General features: G+C 38.3%; 1 non-coding gene across 1 annotated transcript; it reads left to right on the top strand.

Moving 5' to 3' along the window:
* Positions 1-1,391: 1,391 nt before the first annotated feature.
* LOC112209383 (U1 spliceosomal RNA) lies at positions 1,392-1,553 on the top strand. Its single transcript, XR_002944118.1, has one exon. It is a non-coding gene; the product is annotated as a U1 spliceosomal RNA (small nuclear RNA).
* The last annotated feature ends 13,117 nt before the right edge of the window (positions 1,554-14,670 follow it).

Below are 14,670 nucleotides of genomic sequence, written 5' to 3'. Positions count from 1 at the left end.
TCACAGACGTTCTTTAACTGGCCACTTTTAAGAAAATACTTGCCAAATAATGGGCTTGTTAAATAGCAAATGTCAAAAACAGATTTCTAATGTGACTAACAGGCATTTACTGAAGCTGAAGCAAGTGTTTGAACCCAATGGAATGTTAATCTAATATGAATATGCTTATGCTAGCAAACACTAAAGCTGGATGAAAAGCATGACATAGTTTTAAAAACAGTAATCTCATATAAATATGCTTATGCTAGAAAATTTTAAAATTTAGATGGATTGTATTTTTTAAATGGTAAGCTATGCATATTTTTACATATATATGCAAAACATTGTGTAATTTAAATGTATTTTAAATCTCAATCTATTTCAGGGTTACAGTGTTTTGATTAGTAACTATCAAATCCAGCCCAGAGAAATGTAAAAGAATTGGTTTAGCTGGGTATGGTGGCTCACATCTCTAATCCCAGTACTTTGGAAGGCCAAGGCAGGAGGATCAGTTGGGCTGAAAAGTTCAAGGCCAGCCTAGGCAACATAGTGAGATCCTGTTTCTCCAAAAAAAAAAAAAAAGTTCTGAAAAATACCCAGGCATATTGGGGTGCACCTGTAGTCCCAACGACTCAGGAAACAGAGGTGGGAGAATCACTTGAGCCCAGGAGGTGAAGGCTGCAGTGTTGCCCATCACTGCACTCCAGCATGAGCAACAGAGTGAGACTCTGTCTCAAAAATAAAATAAAATAAAGAATTGGTTTAACTTTCCAGATTTACAGATATTTCTGATAGGTGTTTGGATTGAACTTGGTTAAAGAAGAAATGGTTAAAGAAGACGAGGGATACAGACACAGCAACCCAGCAGTTAAAGTAAAAAGTTTGGAGCTAGACAGATAAGAACTAGAATTCTAGCTCCTATACTCGCTAGCTGTAATATTTTAGACATGTTATTTCACCTTTCTAAACCTCTATTTTCTTTACCTGTAAAATACAAGTGAAAACACCTGACTCACTGGGTTGTTTTAAGGATTAAATTAGGTATCATTTGTAAACTCGTAACCCAGAGTCTGACCCACAGCAAGTGCCAGTAAATGGGAACTTCCATCACTTTGCATACATACTTCCCATGAACTCTCTTACTGGAAGATATTCCCAGATGCCTGCTATATTCTGTGAACTCTAACCCTAGAAAAATAAAATATTTTCTTTTATCGTAGTTTCATTTTCTTTATCAAGGTTAAGTTTCATTCATATTTTGCCATCATACTAAAATATTCCCAACTTAAGAATGTTTTTTCTACACAGTTCTTGTCCTCCTCCCACTCAATAGTATTATAGTTTTTTACGAGATAAGGTACTTGATTCCATTCATTTCTTAAATTTTCTTTTTTCAAGGCACCTCATGTGTAATATTTACCTGGCAGGAGAGATCCCATGATCACAAAGGTGGTTTTCCCAGAGTGAGGCTTAACCATTGCCTCCGAGGTGCTGATTCCTGATATTCCCCCAAATGTGAGATGCTGGAGTGCATAATTTATGGTAGTGGGGGCCTGAGTTTGCACTCTACCCTAATGTTTTTTATATAAAAAAGAAACTTCATGTCTTCAAATCTTTGGGGATTCCTAAAATATCTATTTACTAATTGCATGCTATTATTTTTATTCAAAACCTTTCAGACAAAGACTGATTGAGGAAGTTAACTTTTTCTAGGATAATGTTAGGTTATCTTGACCTTGAATTCAACTTCAGCTAATTTTTTTTTCTTTACTAGAGAGCCTTATCATTAATCCCATATCCCATTAAGAGCTGCTTTGATCCCCAGTCAGCCTGCCTAATCTAATGTTTTGGAAAATATATTCTGCTCTCTGTTCTGGGAGACTTATTTTCCTACATTTGGTCAGAAAAAAAAAAAATGTCAAAGGTTTGAGAGACTGAGAAAAGTGCTGAATGAAGCTCTAGGTCCACATTGTGGTTCTGACAGTCTGGTTATTTTTTTGGGTGTCTGCATTTGGTTTGCACGACTCCTCCCTCCATTTCACTCTTGGTTCACTGTCTTTGAAAAAGTAATCAGAATCCCACCTTGTGCCATGAGCAAGATTTGCTCTGTTGGATTTTGACCTTTGGGAAAGAGTTTTGTTATCTAGTCTTGGACATGGAGTTGTCAACTTTTAAAAACTCATCTTAAATGGGAGTAAGCATTTCTGACCCTGGGGAGGGAAAAACAACTTTAGATATCTTGGTAAATGGGAACAAGCATAAGGTTGAGATGAAGGAGAAATGCTTCCCTGGACACAGTGCAGATTGTTTCTACCAGCAATCGCTGGTGGTGGCTCCAGCTGAGCAGGATGGGGCAGGCACCCTTGTGCCACTACTACAGGCGTTCTTTCTGATACATGCAGCTCTTTCTGCAACAACTAATCCTCTTCATCTGGACTCTTCAGCCTGATTCATGGCCCTCTTTTCTGCCTCATTTTTAAAAAGTGTTGGCAATGATACAGCAGAGAATGAAAGTCACTGATATCTCATTGGGGTTCTAAATAGAAAGTGGCAGAAAACTGTGAGGCCCTGAACAAATCATTTCCTTTTCTTGACATCAGTTTTTTTTAACCTATAATGACTGGCTGAAAAAAAAAAAAAAAAAAAAGCATGAACTCTAAGAGCGTTCCAGCTCTGGCATTCTTTCCTTTTTAAATATTTTTTTTCTGAAGACCTCAAGCACATTATATTTGTAATTGTTATTTTTAAGCTATATACACGCGGCATACAAACATATACAGTTTAAATCTCTCTGTTAGTGAACTGTGCAACCAGTGCCAAATGTAAGATAGCCTTCACATTTGACGGGATATGTCTTTACTACTCCAGACCCTCAGTTAACAGAGCAGGTGATGAACATTGCAGTTGCAAACCAAGAGCATAAAGAACACTCCAACCTCCAACAACAGTCTAAAATGTCAGACTGCTGGGCATTTAGCAGCATCTGCTTTATAAATTACCATGTTTATGTGGTGTTCTCAGAAGGGTTCCCATTGTTATTTACTCCTCAATGTTCGGTGCTAAACATCAAAAGAACCCGAGCACCAAAATGTCAAGTCCAGGGAGGAAATGTTTCAAGAGAATTTATTTTTGTACCAATTTAACTTTTCTCTGAATTTCAAGAACAAGGGTGTGGACCTGACATCGGACCATTCTGTCAAATGGGATTCATCCAGTTCTAATTACTACTCCCTTTTACAGGCCCAAGGACGCCACTCTATGCTTGGCACATGGAAGTTACTGGCCGGACAGATTGTACTAAACAAAAAAATCTCCCTAATTACAAATGATTAGAAATAAAAATAAAACCTGCATTACAAGTCTGAAATTTGTATTACTTTATCTTGAGATGTAAAGGATTTGAGAGAAGGAAGAGGAGCTGAGATTTCGTTTATGACATTTTTAGGGTGTATTTCTTTCAAAGAATTTAGAATGCCCGGAGCTTCGTCTGGAGTAGTTACTTGTGCACAGTTTTTTGTTTTTGTTTTTGTTTTTGTTTTGCAATCTCCTCTTCTCATTTTTTTCAATGAAAAACAGCTGAAGAATAGTTTTATTAGTTCTGGACATATGAGTGGTAGTTTCTGGAGCAGCTGTTTTCACAACCTATTCCAAGCAAGATGTCTTTTTTAAAGACTCTTGCTTCTTTTCTGCTTACTAATTACAATATTAGTCTTTCTCTTTGTTAGTTCTCTGTTTTCTTTTAGTCTCATTATTTGATCATTTTAATCTTATGATAGGGAAAAAAAACTAAACATTTGCAAATTTATACCTGTGAAGCCTACTATGTGCAGAGAGGTAGGCCAGTCAGTCTCCACATGCAAAGAATGAAGAGCCAGACATTGCACAATGAGTGACAAAGGCATTAGATTCAATAGAAATTCAGGAAAAAGAAGAAACTTTATAATGTCTGATCTATTAAGCAGATAACATTGAAGTTGAGGGGACAGGTTCATCCAGGGATCAAACTTGCCCTGAGAAGCCTAACAAGGAACAAAGACTTGGAAATAGTAGAAACTTTGAGGGTTGTACTTATGTCCCACAATAGTACGGATTAACCAAAACTTTTGATCTCATCCAATTCTGCTTCATTCATCAAAATGAATGTATATTTTCTCACAATACGTTTTCTCTTTCAAAGAGCAAGGGCTTTTGAATGTCAAGTTTTCTGCAATCTAGCTCACAAACACTTATGAGGATAGGAATAAGAAGGTAATGTTAACCTGAAGAGTCTTGCCTGGAATTAAAAGTGCACAATACACATTAAGACACTCATTATACTATATGAGTATATATACATTATACTTTAAAGCACATGATACTCATGTGTTTTAAAGTTGACACTGGGAGGAAGAGAGACGATTTTTAAATTTTCTCAAATCCGTGAGAGTCCTTAGGTATGGTATGCTGAAGATAGCTCCCTGAGGATTGGAGTAAAACAAAATGGAATGTGGTCAGAACATGTAACTTGAGATTGAGGGCCTGCCCATAGGAAAATAGTTGTAGGCCAAAAAGCAGGAGATGGAAAGCTGAGCATGACACCTGAGGCAGCCTACCGAGTTGCAAAGGAACCACCATTTGCAAGTGAGCACTCAGTCATGGTTGGCTGTTTTTAAAGCATCATTACACTTAGAGAAGTACTTATCACATTTGCTTGGCTTATCACCCATTTTGCACTCTGGGTAATTGAGTTGCAAACAAAGACATCTTTATTTCTCAAAGGATATAAAATACAAGCTTTTGTATCAGAAAGTATAAAGCAAAGTAAAAAAGACAGATTCCCTAAAGCAGTGATTTTCCAAGGGTGGTTCCACGGTTGGCAGCAGCTGCTGGGAACTTGTTAGAAATGCAAATTCTAGCAGAATCATAATCAGAAACTCAGGGAGTGTGACTCAGTGATATCTGTTATAACAAATCTTTCCGATAAAGTTTGAGAAACACTGTTTAATGAATAGGTAGGAAACACCATACTTTAAAGTTCAGCTTCTTAAGAGACCAAAGACTTTATTTATTTTTAAATTTTTTATTTCCATAGGTTTTTGGGGAACGGGTGGTATTTGGTTCCATGAGTAAGTGGTGATTTTTGAGAACTTGGTGCACCTATCACCCAAGAAGTATACACTGAACCCAATTTGTAGTCTTTTATCCCTCACCCCCTTCCCACTCTTTCCCACTGAGTCCCCAAAGTCCCTTGTGCCCTTCTTATGCCTTTGCATCCTCATAGCTTAGCTCCCACTTATGAGTGAGAACATACTATGTTTCATTTTCATTCCTGAGTTATTTCACTTAGGATAATAGTCTCCAATCCCATGCAGGTTGCTGTGAATACAATTCATTCCTTTTTATGGCTGAGTAATATTCCATCATATATATATGATATATATATCATATATATGTGTTATATATATATCATATATATGTGTTATATATATATCATATATATATATATCCTAGTAGGTATATGAACTTTATTTTGTAGGAATTAAAAGGGTAATTGTATAATTTAGGGGGACAGCAGACACTTATTGGTAGCCTATGTAATATATATATATGATATATATATCATATATATACACCAAAGTTTCTTTATCCACTCATTGATTGATGGGCATTCAGGTTGGTTCTATATTTTTGCAATTGTGAATTACAACCACTATGAAAAACATTGTGGAGACGTCTTAAAGAACTAAAAGTAGAACTAACATTTGATCCAACAATCCCACTACTGGGTATCTACCCAGAGAAAAATATGTCATTATGCAAAAAAGATACTTGCACACGCATGTTTATAGAGACCAAGACTTTAAATCAATTTGTAAAGAATGTGCTGTGTGTTTACTCTGTTTGCCTGAAGGAGAAGTTTGAGCACTGCACAGCAATTAAACAATGAGTCAAGACAGGCCATCATCAGGAAACCATGTCAAATATCTGAGGAGAGCTATCAGGAGGTAGGGAAGAGATAAGGGCAGTATAAGCTGAAGGCATCCAGAAAGAGTAAAGACAAGATGAAATGGGGTTCTTATAAGAAACTTGCCTAACACACCAGCATTTCTCATTCATAAGGGTATGCTTACTCTGTTTCTGGGAAGTAGGAGAAAAAGACTCTGCTTCCCATTGCTTTCATAAGGGGTAAACAATGGCCTCCTTTAGGCACAAATTGATGACCCTCTTCAGCCTCCACTTTCTGTGCTGAATGTACGAGAGTTTACAGCCAGCCAAGAAGTAAGAGGTGGACATGCTCCTTGATGAGTGGTTTCAGGCAACAGCCTGCAGCACCAAGTCTTCTGAAAAACCTCCCAGGTCTGAAAACGACTATGAGAAGAGTGAAAAAAAAAAAGTGTGTTGGGGCTGCTTCTAGCCAGATCCTATTCAGAGTTCCACAGCTGAGCTTCCCTTTGGACTGTGTTTAGAGTTCCTAAACAAAATAGATGGGAGATGTATCCCACTGAGGAGCAAAACAGACAAAGCCATTACCCCTCTAAGTAAGCACAGCCCTGAGCCAGGAACAAAAATTGGCCCAGTGTGTGGGAACGTGGGCCTGCCAGGCCTGTCTAGAATCCACTCCCAGTCAGTGGCAATAAGGAACATGCTGGGAAATGTTATGCTACCCCTCCCCAACCAAGCTTTCTACTCAAAGGTTAAGGAACCACCCTCATTTCCTTGAATTAGCCACTGTGAATTGTTAAATGTGAGTCTAACTAAATCTTTTTCAGGTTACTTATATTTTTACAGAGGCCTGGGATTTGGTATTCTATAGGCACTACTTCCTGGATTGTAATGGGATTTTAGACTGACAACCCTATACCACAAATATACATCAGTTCTTGATAGCAGACAAAGGGAACCATGCCTTACTTTAATCTTTCCTAAGTATGGATTGTTGGCCATCTATAAAAGAATCCCCCAGATTCTTGTTAAAAAATACTGGTTCACAGGTCACATATCAGACCAGTAAAATCAGAAATGTGTTAGGGTGGACATTGGGATTCTGCATTTTTAACAAAACTGCCAAGTAATTTGTATTTTCATTAATATTGAAAACATGGTCAGTTGGCTTAACAGTCAAAATCAACTTTGCAAAAAAGTCCAATCATACCCACATGCATTAATTATTGTTATGTACTTTGTCTTGGCAATGGTACAACAAGACAGAGGGAGAGAGAGAGAGACAGATAAATGGACAAATGCAGAAAAGGATAGAAAAACTGAAATGAGGCAGAAAAGAAAGTGAAAAGGAGCTATACTACTATCCTTTGCAACCCATTACACAAACTGGGAAGCCTAAAACAACAGAAATGCATTCTCTCTCAGTTCTGGAGGCAGAAGCCCACCATCAAGCTCTCAGCAAAGCTATGCTTCTTCCAAAAGCTCTAGGGCAGAATCCTCCCCTTGCCTCTTCAAGTTTCTGATTGATCTTGACAATCCTTGATTTCTGGCCTCATCACTGTCCTCTCTGCCTCTGCAGTCCCATTGCCTCCTCCTCTTCCATGTGTGTCTCCTATGCACCTGTACCCTAAAAGATACATGTGATTGAATAGCCCAGGATAAGCTCCCTCTCCCAGGATCCTTAATTTAATGACATCTGCAAAGACCATTTTACCAAATAAGGTCACATTCACAGGTTCCAGGAATTAAGACATAAAACACAGACACAGCTTTCTGTGGCTACCATTAAGCCCACTATAGAATCAAAGAGGGGAAGGAAGTGAGAAACACGGAAGAGAAGAAAACAGCAGCTTCTTTGCCTTGGGCACATTTAGCCCTCTTAGCCAGGAAGGCTGAAGTGTTTTGGATTGAAGGTGAGACCTCGTGTCAAAAGAGATTGAAATTTAAATAAATAGAAAAGATATCTCTATGCCCTGTGTTGTTTTAGGCATGCTTCAGTGTTCTACACAACGCTGAGGAAGTCTGCCTCTTGTTGATGTCAATAATAATTTAGCGAAAGGAAAATTACAAGCTGAAAAGGGTAAGTACAGCTAACCAGATGCAATGCTATTAGCCTGAGTAAGAAGAGTTCTGGAAATGTGACGTTAACAAAACATCTGTTAGTGTATCAATCATCTCCCTCATCTTTGGAGACACTTGGGGGAGGGGGTACCTAAAATGAAAACTTCAATCTCTTATACATGCCAAATCCTCTAGGCTTGGAAAACTTACTTCACACTAAAGCACGCTAAAGTCATGTACGCCAAGCAATAAAATCTCATTGTGCAAATCGTATGTTCTGTTTGCAATAAGAGACAGTAACACTTGGCTTAAATTATTTTTTGGGTAGGGTAAATGGCTTCAGAAGTATAGGAAAGCACAATCAATTCATGTGTAAGACATAAAGAACTTTAGAAAGTGCAACTCAAATAATCTAATTCCAACCTTGCTAATGCACAGGAAGTCACTTTAGCACACAAATGGAAGGTCATCACTGTCAGCACATTGTCACATGCGACTCACTCATACTGAAGTGTGCATAGTCTAAGATATAATTCTTCAGAATTCTGCCCCTTCACATTTTAAAAACTCACATGATGGGATTTCCTATGTATGTGATATTAGACCACAATTTGGACTTCACTAACGCATGTAAAGGGAGAGAGAATCCTGTGCCCAAGGGATCATGTTGAGATTGTGAAATATCTCCCAGAACTTTCTGGAAACTTAGAGATCCTGGGCCCTTACGTGGAATTCTCCATGCCTGAACGTTAGACACTGGCAAATCCTGCTCATGGCTCACTTCTTCCTCTGTCAAGAGGGCAGTGAGAGGGAACTGAAGCTAGCAAAGCCAATCTTGAGGTGTTAGTCTCACACTAACCAGTATTATTGGGAATAACTTTTTCATTTTTCAAATGTAACGTGTCCACCTAAGGACAGGGTCTTCCTGCTAATGATATGAGTAACAACTCTTTGAAAACAAGTGATATCTCGTTCTTCTCAAGTTATTTCATTTCACTTCCCAACTTTAAGGAGTACATAGCAACCCCTATCTTACAGAGAACAAAATTGAAACTTACAGAAGTGAAGCCCCTTGCCTAAATGCACAGTTAAGAGGGGAGAGCGAGGTTTCATTTCCAATCTATCTGATACCAGGCCCAGGCCCCTTGCCTGTACAGCCTCTCCTCTTTGACCCCCACTGAAGTGATTTCTTCCTGGGCCCAAGTATCACTTTGAATGTTCCTCATTTTCTGGTGCTGCTGGCAGAGGTGTGGTATGATCTGCTCATCTGCCTTGACTAATTTTTTCTTTTCAGCTTCTTTGATGTAGATTCAAATTTCAAATCTGTGAAACCTACAGAAGGTAGTATGAAATCATAAGCATCTTTTGCTTCCTTCCTCTCTTAGGTTTATAGAACAGATCTCTAAATTTTCATCAGCTTTTTTTCTACAAATTCTCTCTCTTCCGAGAAGTAGCATAAATCCTGGGGAAACTGATCGTTGTACCTTTGAAGTGAGTCATCTAAGCCACAGCAACTTTGTCTGGAAGTTCCATTTCCTTGCAGCATCACACTGCTTTTTGAAAAAACATAAATATAGGTTTGGCCTTGGGGACTTCCATCTCTCAGCCTTCTACTCATTTCTCAACACCCAGCACCTTGAGGCTCAGGTTATTATAGAGAAATCATCCCCTGCCACTGTACTTTATGAGCTCAATTTTTTTCCAAGCTTCACCTGCACGTTGCTGCATTCTGTAGCTAGCTTCCTGATAAAAATTACTCCTCTGCTAATACTGCCATAATTTATTGTCCCTCCCCAACATAAGTTTTACAAAATCACCTCTGAATGTGGAATTTTAAATACAGAGGCAAGCTAACAAAACAGAAAATTTTGACAAAATTGTCCTAAAATCATGAAATTTTAGAGCTCAGAACTTTAGAAACCATCCAAATGAAATTTGCCTAAAATTTTTGAAAATTTAAAATTAAATTAAATTTTAAAAAAAGAACTTTAGAAACCAGCGCTTTTACCTCTCCCTATAGCCTTTGTTTTATGGTTAGGAAATTAAAGCCCACAATGGGAAAATTTATCTGGAACCAGCCAGAATGCAATCTGGGTCTCCTAGTCAATGACTTTCAATGAACAGGTAATCTTGCAAATTCATCCTACATTATGCCAAATCTATAGCTGTTGATTCTCACCTTCAATCTGCCACCTTTGGTAAGTATTCAGGAATATAGATCAAGTCATTTAAATTGGCTTAGCTCAGGCTCTGCTCATGGACCAGGCTCAGCCAGACAGCACATTGTTTTATTTGGTCTGTGTTAATGCCCCACAGCTAGTGAGATGGTTTTCATCTGTCATCTCTCTGTTGACAGACACACTCTCCCCTTGCTGGGCTTCTTGCTACCTGAACCTCAAATGTTCCCCCAAAGTCTTTTACAAGACTTCCCCAGAAAGTGATGAATGCTGCAAAAAGGGAAAACCCAAGTCAGTGAGGAGGGGAAATTGGCAAGAATTTAGAGTTAGAATGAGTGACTGGAAAAGAGAACTCTGGAAGTAAACAGGGGTGAAGCATAGGCAGGTAAAAGAGAAAACCAAAGAGATGGTGCAAACATACCTAGATTCTGCTATTCCAGTGAGCAATGGAGAGGCCTAATGATGTTAACAGGGAAGGAGCTATGCCTATCCAGACTGAGGGAGGAAGGAGGCATGCTGGACACCTGCAGCACTGCTGGTTTGGGTTAGAAGAACCTAGCAGAGCACTTTCTCCACAGTTGTTATCCCTGCCTCTCTCTCTTATCCACTTCCCATCCATAATTGACAGTTAAATAAAGAAACGCTCCATTTAGATAACACTTTCTCCCTTTTTACAGGACTCAACAGGGAGCAGTCGGCTATTTAAACATACTTTCCATAGTTGGTCATTTGAACACACTGTGTGGAAAGGAAATGACTGTCATGCCAAGGGAAGGAGAAGGGATCATCACTTTTAATAATTTCCCCGACTTTCTTCCCCTGAGAGGTTGCTCAATTCCTGAACTAATGGACACTCGTAAATTGGGAAAGAAGAAGTTATTAAGAAAACCCAATGAACATCCAACCACACTAAATTCTCCACTCTAGTTGCCTTACACAACCCAACTTTTTCCTCCTTTACATAAGAACAGGAGAGCAAAAGTTGTATTTAATGAAGAAAACTAAATTAGAAAGATGACTTAGGTTAAAAATGTATTCCAATCTCTTTTATATTTCTCACATAATTTATTACCCACATTAATGTAATTATGTACTGTTGAAATCAAGCCAAAAAAAACAAAAGTTAGCATAATATGTCAAAAGGTTACTGCAGGTCCATAAAAGATGCTAGTAGTTTCAATACAAAAATTGGTTAAATAATCTAGTGTTTAATTTGAAGCTGCCTTTAACACAGTTTGAAGAATTTTTGTTTTATGAAAGCTACACAAAGTCCTAACAACCATCTGAAATTTTTTCAATGTCTCCTATTGCAACTAAATTGCTACTTCTGGCAGGGTATAATGGCTCACACCTGTAATCCCAGCATTTTGGGAGGCCAAGGCACTAAAATCACTTGAACCCAGGAGGCAGAGGTTGCAGCGAGCCAAGATGGTGCCACTGTACTCCAGCCTGGGCAACACAGCAAGACTCTGTCTCAAATAAATAAATAAATTGCTACTTTTAATTTTATTTAAATATTCTGTATGTGCTCTGAAGCATTATGAGAAAATGAAATAATTGGCAGGACTCTGCAGTCAGTGTTTCGTTTGGTTAAAAAATAATTTGAAGTATATAGTGGATAATACATATCAGAAGACAAAAAACGAAAAATACATGTCTGCTTTATAAATCTCTATAAAATCTAATTGGAGTCAGTTGTTGTATAAGCAGAGAATGAACAGAAAAGCTAAATATAAAATTGAAAATTTAAAAATACTCTAAAAACTCTTATGAAAAAAATTGGTCAGCCTCTCCTGGAATGACTCAGACAAGCTCTTCTTTTTGGTAATGGGCCTGGAATCATATCAAAAAATACTGTTAAGAAAACACTATCTTTTTTATATTATGAAACTAAAATTCATCAAAAGATAATTTGGAGATCTATGGGAACTATTTTAAAATAACAAATGCCGAAAAAATTATAGTCCTTAATTTGTTATGTTAATGATTTGAAACATATGTGGTAATATCAAAATATTTAACTCAAATGTGGCAACTCCACATGTGTTTTACCAAGAATAACTTTGTAAAAACAGACTCTCTACCCCACGCTCCTAGAAAAAGGAGAGAAACAGGTACAAAATTTTCTGCTTAAGTCAAATCTATGTGGGTATCAAAAATTAACAACCCTTACTATTGTGGTAGTCTCTGAACCCCTTTAAGAATCAGAATCTTCTTCTAGAGAAAAAAAAAATAGACCTACACATGCACAGAATTCTGGAGGCTTAAGAACTTGTGAAGCCAATTTATAAAATCCATGCTAAGAACCCTGGATCCTAAGGTAAACTCCTGAGAGAAAGAGAAACAAACGTCAAACAAGCCTTTAGATAATATTCTGTATCAGTCGTGGCAAAGAGTGATCTCCATCCACCCAGAACCACTCACGTGATTTATGACTGATTTTCAGTGTTGGGAGCCTGAGAGCTGTAGGACATGATTTAGTGGCTCCTACGACACTGGGAGTGTGGCCTGGGTTGCTGGTGTCAAAGAAATGGGACTTTTTTCAGGTTCCCAGCAAACTGGGTGACTTGAAGGTTGTAGGCTGGTACTGAAAATTGCTCACTAAGCAGTGATCACCCACCCTCCACCCACCACTCCGTACCCCCAAATTCGCCCAGTTCTCTCAGTAGCTGAAAAATAGGATAGCTTGCTGTTGGTTTCTTTAGACCTGAATAGATGTGGGCTTAGCATTTTCCCGTGATGTCTTTGAAGAAGAAAGCGGGAGTAAAATCACAATAGTGGGAAAGGAAAATTCTTTGACGTTGGCATCTTCATTCTAAGTACCCCTCATCCGCTGGTACACTTGGGGTGAATTTTGTCATCTGCAATAGGTGAGAAAAAATGGTAGAACCGAGTTGTAAATCTCCAGCAGATGAGAGGCAAGACCAGAGTTTCACATGAGGAGGAAGCAACGGCCATTCACAGTAATGTCTAGACTGGCTCTGGCCATAGCACATAGCTGATCATGGCTGCAGTGTAGCCTCCCACAGTGCAGCCATCAGGAATGTGCAGGATTGCTCTGATCCCAGGGCCTAGGATAGGGCATGCACAGAGTAAGGTGCTTTCCCAACATCTCTGGAAGGAAGGGAGAGAGGAGAAATGGAGGAAAAGGTGGTAATGGAGAGTAGTAAAATATGCATGGAAAGTGATCAGAGGATATATTAGTTTGCCAGAGCTGACATAAGAAAATGCCACAAACTGGGTGGCTAAACAACAGAAATTTTTTTTTCCCACAGTTCCGGAGGCTGGAAGTCCAAGATCAAGATGTCAGCAGAATTGGTTTCTCCTGAGGCCCCTCTCTTTGGCTTGCAGATGATCACCTTCTTGTTTTTTTTTTTTCTCACATGATCTTTCTTCTGTACTCACACACTCCTAGTGTCTTTCTGTGTGTCCAAATTTCCCGTTTTTATAAAGACACAGATTAGGCTGGATTAGGGCCCATCCTAATGACCTCATGTTAATGTAATCACCTCTTTAAAGGCCTTGTCTCCAAATATACTCACATTCTGAGGTAATGGGGATTAGGGCTTCAACATGTGAATTTGGTAGAGATACACATCAGCCAAAAACAGAGGAAAATACTGGTTTTGTTGAACCCTAGCCCCATCTCTTCTCCCTTTCACATCCCAAAATCTTAGCTGGGAGATTAGATCTGAGAGATGAGGCATGGTCAAGGGTCCCAGACCCTCAAGTGAAATGAGCAATGGCACTAAGAAGTCTCTCCAGCTCTTCGTCTAGGACACCCGACTGGCTACATAGACAGAGTCATAAGTACCAGGAGGGCCACAGACAGCCACATAGACAAAAGCCACTCCCAGTGGTACAGAGGTTCCCAGGTACCAGCAAACCATTAGACTCTTCCATAGAAAGCCTCTTGCTTTTAGAAAAATCAAATCTTAGGTACTTTCTGAGGTTGTTATCTGCCTTTTGTCTGTATTGAGAACATATAAAAGACTCCTTCAAATTAATAAGAAAAAGCCTATTTTTAAAAATGGACAAGATTTGAATGGGCCCTTCAAAAAAGAGGAAATTCAAATAGGCAGTAAACATATTAAAATATATTCAAAGAAATGCAAATTATAACCACTTTCAGACATCAGTTGATACCCTTCTGAATGGCCAAAAGCAAAAGGAGTATCTATATCAAAGTTTGGCAATCATACGGAGCAAGAGGAATGTGTTTATAAGGGTAAATTTGTAATAATCATTTTGAAAAAATATATATAATGTTAAGATATTATTAAAACAATAATAAGACAAAACAATACTATGAAATATCACATATTCAATATGTTAGGGGAAGAAATATGTTATTTGATTTTGGTATTCAACATAGAGCAAAATATGAGAATCTTTGAATTAATGCAAATTAAGTGTGTTAAATTTTAATAGTATTTCCTGTACTTGACCAAAACGCTATGTTTTTAGAACACTCGGAGTAAATCTAATGTCTCCTTCACATGGCAGCTCCTCAGAAATTAAAAGAGAGTTT

Source organism: Pan troglodytes, chromosome 4, assembly GCF_028858775.2.
Source record: "Pan troglodytes isolate AG18354 chromosome 4, NHGRI_mPanTro3-v2.0_pri, whole genome shotgun sequence".
NCBI classification, from domain to species: Eukaryota; Metazoa; Chordata; class Mammalia; order Primates; family Hominidae; genus Pan; species Pan troglodytes.
This window is presented reverse-complemented; position numbering and strand designations above follow the sequence as displayed.